General features: G+C 42.2%; 1 long non-coding RNA gene across 1 annotated transcript; it reads left to right on the top strand.

Moving 5' to 3' along the window:
- The first annotated feature begins 2,403 nt into the window (after positions 1–2,403).
- On the top strand, positions 2,404–4,885 carry LOC148903553 (uncharacterized). The gene is made up of 2 exons (XR_016115479.1): positions 2,404–2,902; positions 2,978–4,885. It is a non-coding gene; the product is annotated as an uncharacterized LOC148903553 (long non-coding RNA).
- Positions 4,886–15,235: the final 10,350 nt, after the last annotated feature.

Genomic DNA, 15,235 nt, shown 5'->3' with positions numbered 1-15,235 from the left:
GGAGTGGGCCCTCTTTTTCCTTCCAGAATGTTCAAGTGGGCCGCCCCTCCCTTCTTGGTGTCCGTCGCTCCGGATTGCCTCACGGGTGAGTGGCACCGCTAGCATGCAGCTATGTTGAACGAATGAATTGATAATAATTTTTCTGGCCCAAAAAAATTCTAATTACGGTCAATCTGCGCATCGGTGAGCTTATGGGCAGGTGAATGTGGTAAAGTAGACCAATTCTAGCCGAGCTCTGTGGGCGTAGACTTACTACGTTAAACTCTATAATGCTTGTATGGGTTATGGGTCGGTTTCCGTACGCCCGGCTGCCGTACTGTAAGACCGGGGCAATTCCGGGGAGATTCTTCAGAAGGGTTGAACACCTGGAATTTTGCGTCCGAGGGCTGGTGAAAAATTGATTTATTAATTTTGAACCGGACGATTATGTGTTCTTTTTTTGTTTAATTGCAGCTGCAATAGATCGTTGATTTTCCGTAACATTAATGTAGTCATCAACACTAGCGCGTTATCAGCATTGCTAGCTGTTGCTGCGGGATTTCCGTGGGAGTTTCATTGTCCGAGGACAGTTCGTGGGCAGGGGGGTCGGCTGGGGGTGGGGGGCATTTTGGAGGAGCTGTGTGTCTTTTGTGTGTGTCCTTTTGTCTTCCCTTTTTTGTGTGTTTCATTGTGTCTGTAAGTGCGCGTTGTTTGAGCGTATACGTTGACAGCTGGAAGACCTGGGTGTGAGATTCGCTGTAACAAAGGGGCGAGGGGGGGGGGCTGCCCAGAGAGAGCGGGTGGCCCAGTCTTCCTCCTTCCTCTGTTGGAGTAAAACTGTATATCATGTAGTCACATTATATTCGTAAATTAGTTTGTTTTGTATTATCCAAGTTACTTACACACGCACATAGCTTTTTGTTTTGACTCATAGCCATGCTGACTCTCAATGTGCAGACACAATAACAGAATTTCTCCTTGAACAGTCTTTCCTGCTTTTCTCAAAATATGCTTGTGTTTTGCGGCAGTCTCAACCGGTGTGCTCCCCCTCCTTTTAGACGGTTGAGACCTTTGTGACCAGGCACTCCCAAACTTTCAATAAAAGCAAGGGGACCAGAGATTGTTTTCTGAGTGGGTCGGATGAATGTTACTGAACAGAGTCTGAACACAACCTTGCAAGTCCATCTCGTGTCTTTGTGTTTTTCTTTCACAGTTGGTGAAAATGTTTTGGGTTTAACCCTAACATTAAATTGGTCCGTCGAGCCGGATTCCAAGAAACCTGACGATTCCAGCGTGGGAGAGAGATCCAGGCAAGTCTGTGGCCACAGCAACTAATACCCTTTTCGGGACTGGTTCCTCCCTCTCGGGCTGGGATCCGAAGGTTGACGGAGATCCAGGCACACGGAGACGTGAGTAGAATATTTCACTTAAAAAAAGGAATGTATGACAAGCGAAATAAAAATACCGGCATTTTGGGAGAGAGTTAGGCGAAGTGAAATAAAAATACCGGTATTCAGGGAGAAAGTTAGGCGACGCATTTTGGGAGAGAGTTAGGCGAAGTCAAATAAAATACCGGTATTCAGGGAGAGAGTTAGGCGACGAAGTGTAAAACCCTGACAATTCTAGACTCTATCAGGTAAAGTAAAGACCAGTTAAAGTCCGCGCGAGGGCAGACTCGCCTGTTGATACAGTTAATTTCTGCAAGGGCGGCGGCGTCCTCTGGCATTTTGGGAGAGAGTTAGGCGAAGTGAAAATGCGTTAAAAGTGTGTGAACATGTATGTGTGAATGGGAGTAAGATTACCACTAGGTTTCGAACTCCATATAAAACATATAAAAAAGTGAGATTGTAATTGGTGACTTGTTTGCCTCTTGTCTGCCCTAAAAAGGGAGGGTGGGCTGCACAGAGAGAGCGGGCAGCCCAGTCCTCCTCCTTCCTTCTCTGCCCTAAAGGGGTGGGGGAAAATTCACAGCCGCATTCTACGATCGGCAAATTGATTCGTTCGCCGAATAGGTAAATAAACGGAAATAAAATGAATAATGCGGTTGCGTTAACATTCACAAACCTATTGTGCGAGCTTGACCTCTTCATGAATGACATAACACTGTTTTTCCCATAGCTCTTTGATGAATACCATCCACTTGAAACAAAAACTAAATTAAATAGGCAGGCAAATTAGTCTGAGTGAACAAATAAATAAGCCAACAAACAAATGAATAAACAGAGCCCGAACTTGAGTGAATTTGAAGGCAAATGTAAAGTATTTTTGTTAGATTGGATAAAATGTTTTCACTAAGAGAATTGACCACATTGAAGTCAGGATTCCAATATTTTTGTCTGCGATCGGGACAAGTAATTCTGTGATCTGACTTCAGGCGACTACAAAATTGAATGAAAATGTGCGCTTGTATATGTCCATGTTTAGACCTTAGTGACCTCCTTTTGATTTCAAGCATTGCTGGTGAATAAGGATTCAGGTTTATAATTATAGTTGAAAGTCCGATAAATGGACATGAACAGATCTCTCTCATCTCATTTTCCGTGCCGCTTATTCCTCATTAGGGTCGCGGGGGTTGCTGGAGCCTATCTCAGCTGTCTTCGGGCACGAGGCGGGGGACACCCTGAATTGGTTGCCAGCCAATCGCAGGGCACATAAAGACATACAACAGTCACTCTCACACTCACACCTAGGGACAATTTGGAGTGGTCAATCTGCCTGCCATGCATGTTTTTGGAGTGTGGGAGGAAACCGGAGGACCTGGAGAAAACCCACGCGGGTCCGGGGAGAACATGCAAACTCCACACAGGGAGGCCGGACCGGGACGTGAACCGGCGACCTCTGCACTGTGAAGCCGGTGTGCTAACCACTCGGCTACCGGGCCGCCCGACATGAACAGATTTGGATGTATAATTCCCAATCAAAGGTAAAAAAGGTACTTTTGTTGATAAGACAATTCCACTCTTCCCCACACTAAAGACTTCACCTCCTCACTTGACAGCTTTGGTCTGCATCAATTCTCGGACTTTCCCACCCACATAAAAGGCCACACCCTGGACCTCATTTGCATGTCTGGCCTTATCCCAAAGAATTGCATGGCTAATGAACTTCCTATAACAGACCATTTCCTGGTTTCATTCAACGTTTCCATCACCCTCTCTCTCCCCAAACCACCCCGTGTCATCACCTATCGCAACATCAAGGACATCAACGTTGCCACCCTCGCTGAGATGATTGCCACCTTGACTCCGGACTACAACTCATCCCCTGATGAACTTGTCTCCCGGTACAACACGGACCTCACGAACACCTTCAACGCCATTGCTCCTGTAAAGTCCCGGTCCATCCAATTTACCCGGTCTGCCCCCTGGTTCACCGCCTATCTCCGCTCCATCAAGACAAAAACTCGCCAACTGGAAAGACTTTACAGGAAGACCGGGCTCACTACTCACAAGGACATGTACACAACTCACCTCACCCATTACAATGACTCAATCTTACGCGCAAAATCGCAGTATTACTCTGGACTCATTGACACTAATCCTGGAAACTCACGGGTCCTCTTTTCCCTCTATCACAAAATCATACAACCTCCTATCTCTCTCCCCTCACACTTTTATTCCTCTGATATATGTAACACTCTGCTTATGTTTTTTTTAATAGATTTTTTTTTGAACAGTTAGAAAAGGGAGAATATGGTCACATTGAGCATCATCTTGTCAAGACATCAAAACATAGATCACATGACCATCTCAATAAGACGTTTTACATTTCTTACAATTCTGCTAATGCAATGTCCTGTTCACTATGCCGTATAAGAAAGAAAAGTAAAACAAATAATGAAAAAAAACAACAACAATCAGAAAGAAATTATAGTAATACAAATAAAAATAATGAATAATGGTAATTATAATAGCAATCATTTACAATTTTGATTTTGAGTGGATTGGGGTTCATAGGTTAACTTAAATATCTTTATAAGCACTTAGGTTGCTGTAAAATTTTCCCAGGTATCCCATAGTCTCTCAAATTTCTCTCGCTCGCCTCGGACAATGTAAGTAATCTTTTCCATTTAATAAATTTCACCCACCACCTTAATCCAGTCTTTGACTGTTGGGGGTTCTTTTGTTAGCCATCTCCTCGTAATTGCTTTCTTGCATGCTAACAGCGCGATGTTGTATATGTATTTCTGGGCAGGATTAAGAATTAAATCAGATTCCAGACCAGGATACAGGGCTTCGAAGGTTGGAGGAACCACTTTTCCCACAATCCTACCCACTGTCATTCTTGTTTCTTTCCAGTATTTGGAGATGACCGGGCATTCCCAAAAAACATGATAATGTGAAGATTTGTTGTTGCCACAGGATCTCCAGCAAGCTGTACTTAATCCTTGCGCATGCCCTTGAGCCGGAACTCTAAAAAAATCTGATGATGTTCTTCCACCCAAATTCTTTCCAAGAGTGGGCAGATGTACAATTCCATTGCTGTGCTATTGTTCTTTCCCATGCTTCCGGTTGTATTGTAATGCCTCCCTCCGCCGACCACTTGTGCTTTATATATATGTTGTTTCTCCTCCTTCCAATTCCTGCAACTCTTTGTATATTTTTGATATAATTCCTCTTCCGGGTTTTGACATATATGTTAATAGAAATATCTTAATTAAACCGAAACCACTTTGTTGGACCCATCCTTTATGTAAGTTTCTCTCGAAGTAGTGTCTTAGTTGAAGATATCTATAGAAGTCGCGATTACTCAGTCCATAGTTGTTTCTCAGGTCTTGGAATTGTCGTATCCCTCCTTCCTCAAGGAGGTCTCTGTAACTCTTTATCCCTTTTCCAACCCATTTTTGAAAGCCTGCATCCGTTCTGTATGGTATGAAATCAGAGTCAAATAAATATGGGCTATTGTCTTCATCTTGTTTTAATATTCCATGCCACACCTTGATTGAAGTTTTGATCCAAGGGTTGACACTTTTAAGATAATAATTGGTTAGTCCGGGGTCTCCAATAATTGCTTGCAATGGAATATCACTTGATATCTGGCATTCTATGTCTTTCCATTTCGCCCTATATGATGGGTTACAGATATTGACCAAAATATTTATCTGGGTTGCCTTATAATAATTCATCATCTTTGGTAGGGTCTTGTATCGAATTCTAGGTCTCTTCCTCTTCCAAATGAATCGTGATATTACTTTGTCCAACTCTTGAAATATATCCCTGGGTATGTCAATTGCTAAAGTTTGAAATAGATAAAGTAATCTGGGCAACACATTCATTTTGATTGCTTCCACTCTGCAATATTCCAAGGAATGGAACCAGATTACATCTGATCAAGTCTGCTTTAATTTGGGCAAGGAGGCGGTAGTAATTTTCAAGCACAATTTTATCTAAGCCTTTTGGAATATTCACGCCCAAATATCTGCTACTCTCACATTCCCATTTCAGGTTGACTTCATCTCTTCTCATCTTGCTCGAAGAAAAAATTAAATGACAATATTTGAGTTTTATGGATGTTTAGTTTGTATCCCGAGAAATCTCCGTATGCCCTGATGGTCGAGAACAGTTCCTGGAGAGAGGTAGATGGTTTTCCTAAGTATATTAATATATCGTTCGTGAATAGGGCTACTTTGTGGGTGTCTTGTCCAATGGTTATACCCTCGATCTCTTCTTTTTGTCTTATCCATTGACTTAGAGGTTGTATAAAAATGGCAAATAATAGTGGGGAAATGGGCCAGCCCTGTCGACATCCCCTTTCTAACCTGAAAAATTCAGTTGATCCTCCATTTATTCTAACTTTTGCGATTGGCCTATCATATAAAGCCCGTATAGTTCTTATTAAGTTATCATTGAATTTAAATCTCTGTAGTACATTGTTGAAGTATGTCCAGTTGACAGAGTCGAAAGCTTTTTCTGCATCTAATCCCAGCAAAACGGCTTCTAAATCGTGTGCCTTTATATGTGCAATTATGTGTAGAGTTCTCCGAATATTATCCATTGTCTGTCTTTGTCTGATAAAACCAGTCTGGTCTAAATGTATGATTTCTGGAAGTATTGATTCGAGACGCTTTGCTAGAATTGACGTAAAAAGTTTGTAGTTTTGGTTCAAGATACTAATAGGGCGGTAATTTGCACATTCGGTTTTGTCCTTCCCATCTTTTGGTATCAAAGCTATGTTCGCCTCTCTCCAAGAAAGGGGGATGGTTCCATTTGCTAGGACCCAATTAAATGTTCTCAATAATATTGGAGATAAGATGTCGCAATAGGTCTTATACCATTCAGCGGGAAAGCCGTCTGTGCCTGGGCATTTATTTAGCTTTAGATGGGAAATAGCCTTCTGTAGTTCACCTATAGTCACCTCAGCCATGAGAACGTCATTTTGATCTCCCGAGACTGTTGGGAGATTGAGTGATTCCAACATAGCCTCGGGAGCTTCCTCATCATCCGGAGCCATTTGGGCATAGAGGTCCTTATAATATCTTTCAAAGCAACTTTGGATGTCCTTAAAGTCAAATTTCATTTCTGCGGTACCTGGGTCCTTGATTTTATGAACCACCCTCTCTGCTTGTTGCTTCCTTAATTTATATGGCAGATTTTTCGTTGCTTTACTGCCCGCCTCATAGTAATTATGCTTTAAATAAATACGTTTTTTTCTGAATATCTATGTCATGGATATCTTGTATCTGTTTTTTAACTGTCGTAATTTCTTGGGCCACCGTCATTTGGGCATTTTTTTCGTGTTGACTCTCTAGTTGCTGTAATGATTTTTCGAGTTTCTCCAGTTTTTCCTGTCTGTTTTTCTTTTGTAAAGCCAATTTTGCGATTATTTTCCCTCTTAAGACCGCTTTGCCTGCATCCCATACCATGTTTGGGGGCACCGTTCCGTTATTGTTTTCTAATAGATACAGTGAGATTTCATCTTTTATTTCTTCTTTCATCTTCCCCTTTAATGCACTTTAGTTAAGTCTCCAGGCGTAAGGCCCTTTATCGTATTTTATTTGTATGTCCAAATAGACTGGGCTGTGATCCGATAGGTCCATTATTCCAATTCTGCACGTCCTTATGCCTTATAAGGATGTCTTTATTATACATGGAAAAATAATCAAGCCTTGAATAACTGTTATGTGGTGGCGAGTAAAAAGTATAGTCTTTAGTGGTTGGGTTAAGCTCTCTCCATACATCACATATACCCATCTCCTTTATCGTCTTTCCCACTTTATCCGCCATCGGGTTATTGTGCTGTTGTGTTGTTTTTGATGCGTCCATTTTAAAATCCAATCTCATGTTAAAATCCCCACCACATATGACCAATCCTTGGGCCTTAGTAATCATCAGGTCGAAGATATGTCGGTAAAAACTCCATGTTGCCCCAGGTGGTGCATAAACATTGATAAGAGTCACCACGGAGCCCTCCATTTTACCCACAACCATATTATATCTCCCTTCCTTGTCTTCAATTTCTGTCTGCAACTCAAATATTACTTTTGTAGAAATAATGGTAGATACTCCTCTCCTGTGCCCCTTCGCATAAGAAGCAAAGAAGATCTGTTTGAATCCCTGTCTTTTGAGTTTCAGATGTTCCAAATCATTTAGGTGGGTTTCTTGTAAAAAACATTATATCTACTTTTTCTTTTGCCATTTTTCCCAGGATTTTGCTTCTTTTGATTGGGTTTAGGATACCTTTCACGTTGTATGAAGCGAACCTAAGTGGGGTTTTGTAACTATCCATCACCTAATAAGAAACACCTATTACTGAAGCAACCCCTTTTCCACTCTAATTTTCGTGTGTTGGCAAGAAAAACTACAATAATAAAACAAAATCTAAATAAAACAAACTTAACAGATTCAACAGATACCTCCAAATGGGGAATCTGCTGTGGGGATTCATGTATGACCCCAGGAGAGCCAGGATCTTCTGCTGGCTCGGAGGGAAAGCCTCCACTAACATTTCCTTGTAGAGGGCCCTCCATTCGTTGACGCCCTTCCAAGTACATTTGTGTCCGAGAGTCCAACCATCCTCGATCCACATTATACATCCATGTGTTCATAAGTGTATGCACAATACAGGCATACATACTCATTGACTCACATATGTTTTAAATTGTAAATATATATATACATATTGTAAAACATATATACAGTAAAGTCTCGTTATATCGATATCGGATATATCGATAGTCCCGGTTATATCGATACTATTTCTATGCACGCACGGAGAAAATTACATGCAAACAGGGTCGGATATATCGATAGTCCCGGTTAGATCGATATTTTTTCGGACTCCCTTGAATATCGATATAACGAGACTTTACTGTATATATATATATATATATATATATACATACACATACATATATATATATACATATATATATATATATATATATATATATATATATATATATATATATATATATATATATATACATACATATATATATATATATATATACCTGAGTCGGTCCAAACGCGTCACAGGCAGGTAGCACTGTGAACGACGAGGAAAGACGACACGAGACAACCGTGTTAATCAGCTTCACACAACGGCATTTATGACAATTGCGCATGCGTGAGCTGAGCCTACATCGCCTTCCTCTGTTCCATTCACAGGCGCGTAGCGCCCTCTCCTGACTTGGTAGTCTAATCGACTAACATACAATAACAGAGGTCGTTTTTAATATATATATATATATACACACACATACATATACACATACATACATATACACACACACACATCTATATCTTCATCATTCACGTGTATATACATATATATATATACATCTACAGCTATACATCTATAAATATACACACATATACACACATATACACCCATACATACCTAAATGCATACATACATACCCATACGTACACCCTTACATAGATGGATACACATACATAGCTATATCTACACCCGCACACCTATCCATTATCTTCTCCAACGTACATTTCCACCTACTCATGTAATACTGGTAAATACATTCACTTTCTACACCCATATGCGTTCATATTCGACTACACGCATTTTCTTACTCACACATACATCCATATACCTGTTTGCATATACACCCACCCTCACATGCATTGGCCCATGCCCAAACACCGTCATACACTCACAACAAGAAAAAGGAAGATAACCACTACCTTCTAATTCAACTAGCCCATTTGTTGTCCAGCGTTGGAGGAACTTGTCCTTTTGTCCGCTTTCATCTTTTTTCCTTTGTCCACTCTTCCCTCGTAGGTCGATGCCACAGTCGGCTCGTAATTCTGTCCAGCCAGCTCGTTGGAGGTGTGCAGACATACACTGGAAACCCCCTCTTTCGCATATCGGTTGTGGCCTCATGTGCTGAGTTGTAGAGGCACGTTTCCTCCGCGTAGAATACCCTCATCTTGTCATGATCTGGTTGGCGACCAACGGGGGGCGCTGTCGGCCCCGCCTACACCTGCACAGGTGCTGGTCGTCCCGATCAGATTGGCGACCAGCGGGTAGCGACGTCAGCCCTGCCTGCAGCCTCGCAGTTGCTGGTCGTTTAATCATTGACACTTAAAAGGACACCCGGCATGATCATCCGGGGCCGGTTCATTGTTTGCTGCTTGTTTGCTGCATGCATTGTGTATGTGTTTGTTTAACCTTGGCGGACTTTTACTTTTGGTCTTCTTTTGCTACTTTGTATTTTTTCCATTAAGATAATTTTGATGTTTTACATTTTGTTCCTGCTGACCTTTATTTTAATACAATTTGTCAAACAACCTCCTGCTCCCTCCTGCCTGCTTTTTGGGATCCGCACCCGCCATCACCACCTTGCAAACCGTGACAGAATGAAACGGCCAACCATCGGATCCCGCAGGTGCATCGGACCTGTCTCATTTCCACCCTGTGCCTGGCAATGCTACGTCCACGTTAGCGCAAGCCTCGTCGAGTTTAAATTGCGTCACTCAACGAGCCGTAACGTCCACGTAAACGCCCGGCCGAGACCTCCTTCCAGGTGGCCGTCCAGGGTGACACTGGGTGACTGGCTGTGCACGCCCACGTCCAGCCACGCTGTCGTCGTGCATGACGAATTGAGTCTCATCCACGACGAGCCGTGCAACGTCCGCGTCAAACAACCTCCTGCTCCCTCCTGCCTGCTTTTTGGGATCCGCACCTGCCATCACCACCTTGCAAACCGTGACACATCTTTGCTGGGAAAGGAGTCTGGAATCGTATTCCTTTCTCTCGCAGCACCTTCCATGCCTCGGCGTATTCTCGTCGTTTCTTCTAGATCTCTGGTGCATAGTCGTGGTTGGCAAAAACTCTCTTCTCTTTAAACAAAAGAGACTTTTTATGCCAAATTTTACGCAGGATCTTCTCCTTAGTTTTGTTGCTGGCGAATTTTATGATTATTAACCTCGGTGGGGAGTCAGCGGGAGGTTTTCGGCCAAGTGCCTGATGTACTCGTTCAATCTTGAGATCGGTGTGAGGAGAAAGTTCAAGCTTTTCTCTCAAAAGGTGATCAACAAACTCTACCATCGTTATAAAGTTGGTCTCAGCCCCCTCTCCGACACCATAAATTCTTATCTTGTCCCGTTTTGATCGTCCCTCTTGGTCGGTTCATCTTATCTTCCAGTTCAGCCTGTAGCTTTAGCAGCTCCTTCGTCGCTTCTTCCAGTTCCAGCACTCTTTCCTCCGTCTCCGAGATGTTGTTGGCAGTCTTCATTTCGTCCTTGATGTCGGTCGCGGGGAGTTCCTCTCCATCGGATTGGGTTGATTCAATCCGCGGAGCCATCTTTTTAATTGCTTTGGGCATTTCTTTAACGCCTTAAAATACACTTTGCAGCTTGTCAAAACATTAATAGAGTACGGCGTTACTTAAGTTGATCGAGGAGCTCTGCAGACGTGCTTCTTACTCCATGACCCAGAAGTCCACCCGCTGCTTATGTTTTTTAGTGAAAAGATCAACAAAATCCATCAGCACCTCGGGTCCTCTGTCCCCCCCCCCCTTCTCCCAGCCTTTCTACTCCTTCCCAACTACTTTCCGCTTTTGAACTCCCCCATCCCTCTATAATCTCAGACATTATCACCAAATCCAAGAACTCCGCCTGTCAACTCAACCCCCTCCCTACTATCCTTATCAAGTCCTGCCTACCCTCTCTTCTCCCATTTATTTCAACCATTATTCACTCCTCATTATCAACTGGAATTGTTCCTATCCCACTCAAAACCGCAGCTGTTATTCCAATCCTGAAAAAACCTGGCTCAGACCCAAACGATTTCAATAATTTACGTCCTATTTCCCACCTTCCATTCATCGCCAAAATCCTTGAAAAGACAGTTATGTCCCAGCTTCACTCTCACCTCACTCACAATAACCTCTACGAACAATTCCTGTCTGGTTTCCGCCACCACCACAGTACTGAATCGGCTCTCATAAAAATCACGAATGATCTTTTCATGGCAGCTGATGCCGGTTCACTCTCCATCCTCATCCTTCTTGACCTGACCTCAGCTTTTGACACAATTTCCCACCCTATCCTGCTCAACAGACTTTCCACCCTAGGCATCACCCACACCCCACTTCGCTGGTTTCATTCATATCTCTCTAATGGCTCACAATTTATCCAAATCAACTCGTTCACCTCACGGTCCACTGGTGTGCCTCAAGGGTCTGTCCTGGGGCCACTTCTCTTTATTATCTACCTACTTCCTCTTGGAAATATTTTCCGTAAGTTTGGCATTCACTTTCACTGCTTCGCAGATGACATCCAACTCTACCTCTCCAGCAAACCCGACGCCTCTCTTCCACCTTCATCCCTCTCACTTTGCCTTTCAGAAATTAAATCCTGGCTTTCCCATAACTTTCTCAAGCTTAACAGTGAAAAAAACTGAACTTCTCCTTGTCGGTACTAAATCCACCCTCCCCAAAACTAAGTTTCTCTCTCACCATTGACAGTTCAACCGTTTAGTTTAGTTTTTATATAAATAGGTCCGATACGACCAGTCAGACTTCAGTTTGCTGACGAAGCCTCTTGGATAGGAGGCGAAACGTCCGAAACCTTCAAATTTGTACAGATGACGGCTGAAGAAACCTTCTCATCGATGGACCAGTCCTGTACGACTGAGAGCTTACACAGACGTATTGCTGCCAACTTTGGGCGAGACATCCTTCTGCTGGTACGTAACTTAGAAAAGGCCACCTTTAAATTAGCTGACTTAAAGAACCACCTCAGATTCAATCTTAGATGTAGACAGAGCCGGTTAATTCCTAAATGCTTGAAGCAAGCACCCCTGGAACCTGGATACTTAGCTGGTAAAATGCAACAAAATTATACTAGGAAAATACTAAATTTGCGAATTAGGAGACTTAACATAGAGATAAAAAACAAACAGTCAGAAATAGAAACTTATTATCAGCGATTACAAACTAAACTTACCCACAAAATCTATCAGGAAGTGTGTGAATTTACTAAATCCGGATATATGAGGCACCACAGCAAAACCAAAGAGAGACAAAAGGGTAAATTTCAAAAATTACTTGTACTGAAACAATCCCAGCTACTGGTAAACACGCGAAAAATTAGGAATGAGCAGATTTCAAGGGAGAATTGGATCAAAAATTTGTCACACAGAGATCTCTCAGAGACAGAAAAGGCGGTACTAACCAAAGGTTTAAATTTCTCAGTGACTCCTAAAACAATACCTACAATAGATTACATCACAGTTACTGAATCAGCTATTAAAAATAACAAACTTTCGTATGCAGAGGCAGATGATCTACGCATTAAAATATCAGCCCTTCTCAGTAGTGCCAAACTACCTCCGTCCAACATAACATTAGAAGAGAGAAAGGCGTTAACTACTCTACAAAAAGACAAAAATATTACTATTTTGACAGCAGACAAGGGCAGATGCACAATGCTTCTCAACACATTGGATTATGAAGACAAAATAAATAGGTTAATAAGTGATTCTAACACTTATTAGCAACTAAAAAGGTTCCAATAGATACAAGAAAGAAATGATCGACTGTCTCCAAAAGTTAGAGAAAGGAAAACATATAGACAAACAGATGTATTTTAGATTATACCCGGGAGAGGCCACGCCATGTATCTGTGGCCTGCCAAAAATACATAAAGAAGGGTTCCCCCTCAGAACTATTGTTTGTAGCATTGACTCCTCTACATACAATGTAGCCAAATATTTAAAAACTATCTTAGCTCCGTTGGTTGGTAACACAGAATATCACGTAGAGAACACCACAGGGTTTGTAGAGAGGATCAAAGACCTCATATTGGAACCTGAGGAAACTTTGGCATCATACGATGTGACTTCTCTCTTTACATCTGTCCCAACCCCAGCAGCAGTCTCAGTGGTGAGGACGAGACTACTGGCGGACGTTTCTCTGCATGAAAGAACCAAACTTAAAGCGGATCACATCTGCAAATTATTGGAAATTTGCCTTAATACTACGTATTTTCAATTTCGGGAAACATTTTATAAACAAATTCATGGTTGTGCTATGGGCTCACCAGTTTCACCCATAATGGCTAATCTGTACATGGAAGAGATGGAGAAACAGGCCCTCACATCCTTCCTGGGGACAAAACCTAGACACTGGTTTAGATATGTGGACGGTACTTTTGTCATAATTAAAAAACAAGAAATTCAATCCTTCACAGATCACCTCAACTCTGTAGACATCAACATGAAATTTACTCGTGAGGACATTAAAGAGAACCAACTAGCCTTCTTGGATTGTAAAGTAATTATAAAAGAGGACAGAGCGCTAAAAACAAGTCTTTAGGAAGGCTACGCACACCGACCAATACTTACTTTTTGACTCTAACCACCCTTTACAACACAAATTAGGAGTTATCAGAACCCTCCAGCATAGGGCTAAACTAATACCAACTAGCATTGAAGGTAGAGAAAAGGAGTCAAAACATATCAGGCGAGCACTCACTAACTGTGGGTACCCTCAGTGGTCATTCAACAAATGTCAGAAAGAAAGAATAGGGAATGAAACCAATAATTCTCAAGATACAAAAAGGAGAGGAGTAGCAGTACCTTACATTGCAGGAGTTTCTGAAAAATTACCTCCTTTGGCAACACAAAATTCCTACTTATTTCAAACCGATAAGCACGTTAAGGCAGAAATTAGTGCATCCAAAAGATAGGCTACCAAATGAAAAACAAAGTAATGTTGTCTTGGCAAACTACAAAGATGGCTGAAGCTGTAGTCCAAAGATGGGTGTCTTGGTAAAAAACTACAAATATGGCCGAAGCTGTAGTCCAAAGATGAGTGGCACCATTTTCCCCCAGAGGAGAGAGCTGAAATGAAGGCAGGTGTGCCAGCAGCTGAAATCTATTCAGTAATTAGGAAGGCTCTCACCAGAACAAACCGCTCCATTAAAACAGTCTGTTTTCTACACTGCTCAGCGTTCGGTTCAAGTACTGCTCTAGGAGTTTACCAAAACAGTGGAGTTCAACTGTGTAAAGACCAGGGTGACTGACGGTGAGAGAATTTGTTATTGCGATTGTTTATTTGATAATTTGATTTGGCGGTTTAATGTCAAAACCAGCCTGTTAATCCCTCAAATGTAAACCTAATTGTTGTTTTTGTTTTACCTTCTTCAAAGGTTTTTCACCTTGAAATCAGCTTGCAAACTCTCAGACTTGCAAACTTGAAATCAGCTTGAAATCAGCTTGCAATCAGCTCGAAATCAGCTTGCAATCAGCTCGAAATCAGCTTGCAATCTTGCAACCTGAAATTGTCTTTTCAATGAGATAAGAGACGATTAAGTCCAAAATAAAAGGAAAGGAGAAATCTGTCTCATCATTGGAGTCAAAGAGTGAAGTCCCAGTGTAACCCCGGTCAACAAAAACCCCGGTCAGCCAAAACCCCTTTTTCAAGTTAGGGGGAGAACTCAAAAAACCAACATAACTTGACAGTGAAAAACCGGTCCCCCCACTGGACATCAGTGAAAAACCGGTCCCCCCACTGGACAACGGGAAAAAGAAGTTCTGGAAACCAGGATCGTCCAGGCCCCCTGACTAAAAATTAAACAGCTTAAATTCACCCAGTTCCCTCCAACTCCACCTGAATTGTGAGTATGGCCGACAAGAAGGCAATTGACCAGCTTAAGACTGAGAGGACAACTGCAAAAGCATCATTCACCCGCCTGGTTAACAGCCTCACCAGGAACCATGATGACTTGTCTGAAGAGGAGCTCAGAGACAGTTTTAAGACTCTCATCGCAGCAGCTGACAAATTTATGGAAGC

The sequence above is a fragment of the Hippocampus bargibanti genome, linkage group LG01, assembly GCF_051943395.1.
Source record: "Hippocampus bargibanti isolate YZ-2025 linkage group LG01, ASM5194339v1, whole genome shotgun sequence".
Taxonomy (NCBI): Eukaryota; Metazoa; Chordata; class Actinopteri; order Syngnathiformes; family Syngnathidae; genus Hippocampus; species Hippocampus bargibanti.
Note: the sequence above shows the minus strand (reverse complement) of the source record. Positions and strands in the feature narration are given on the sequence as shown.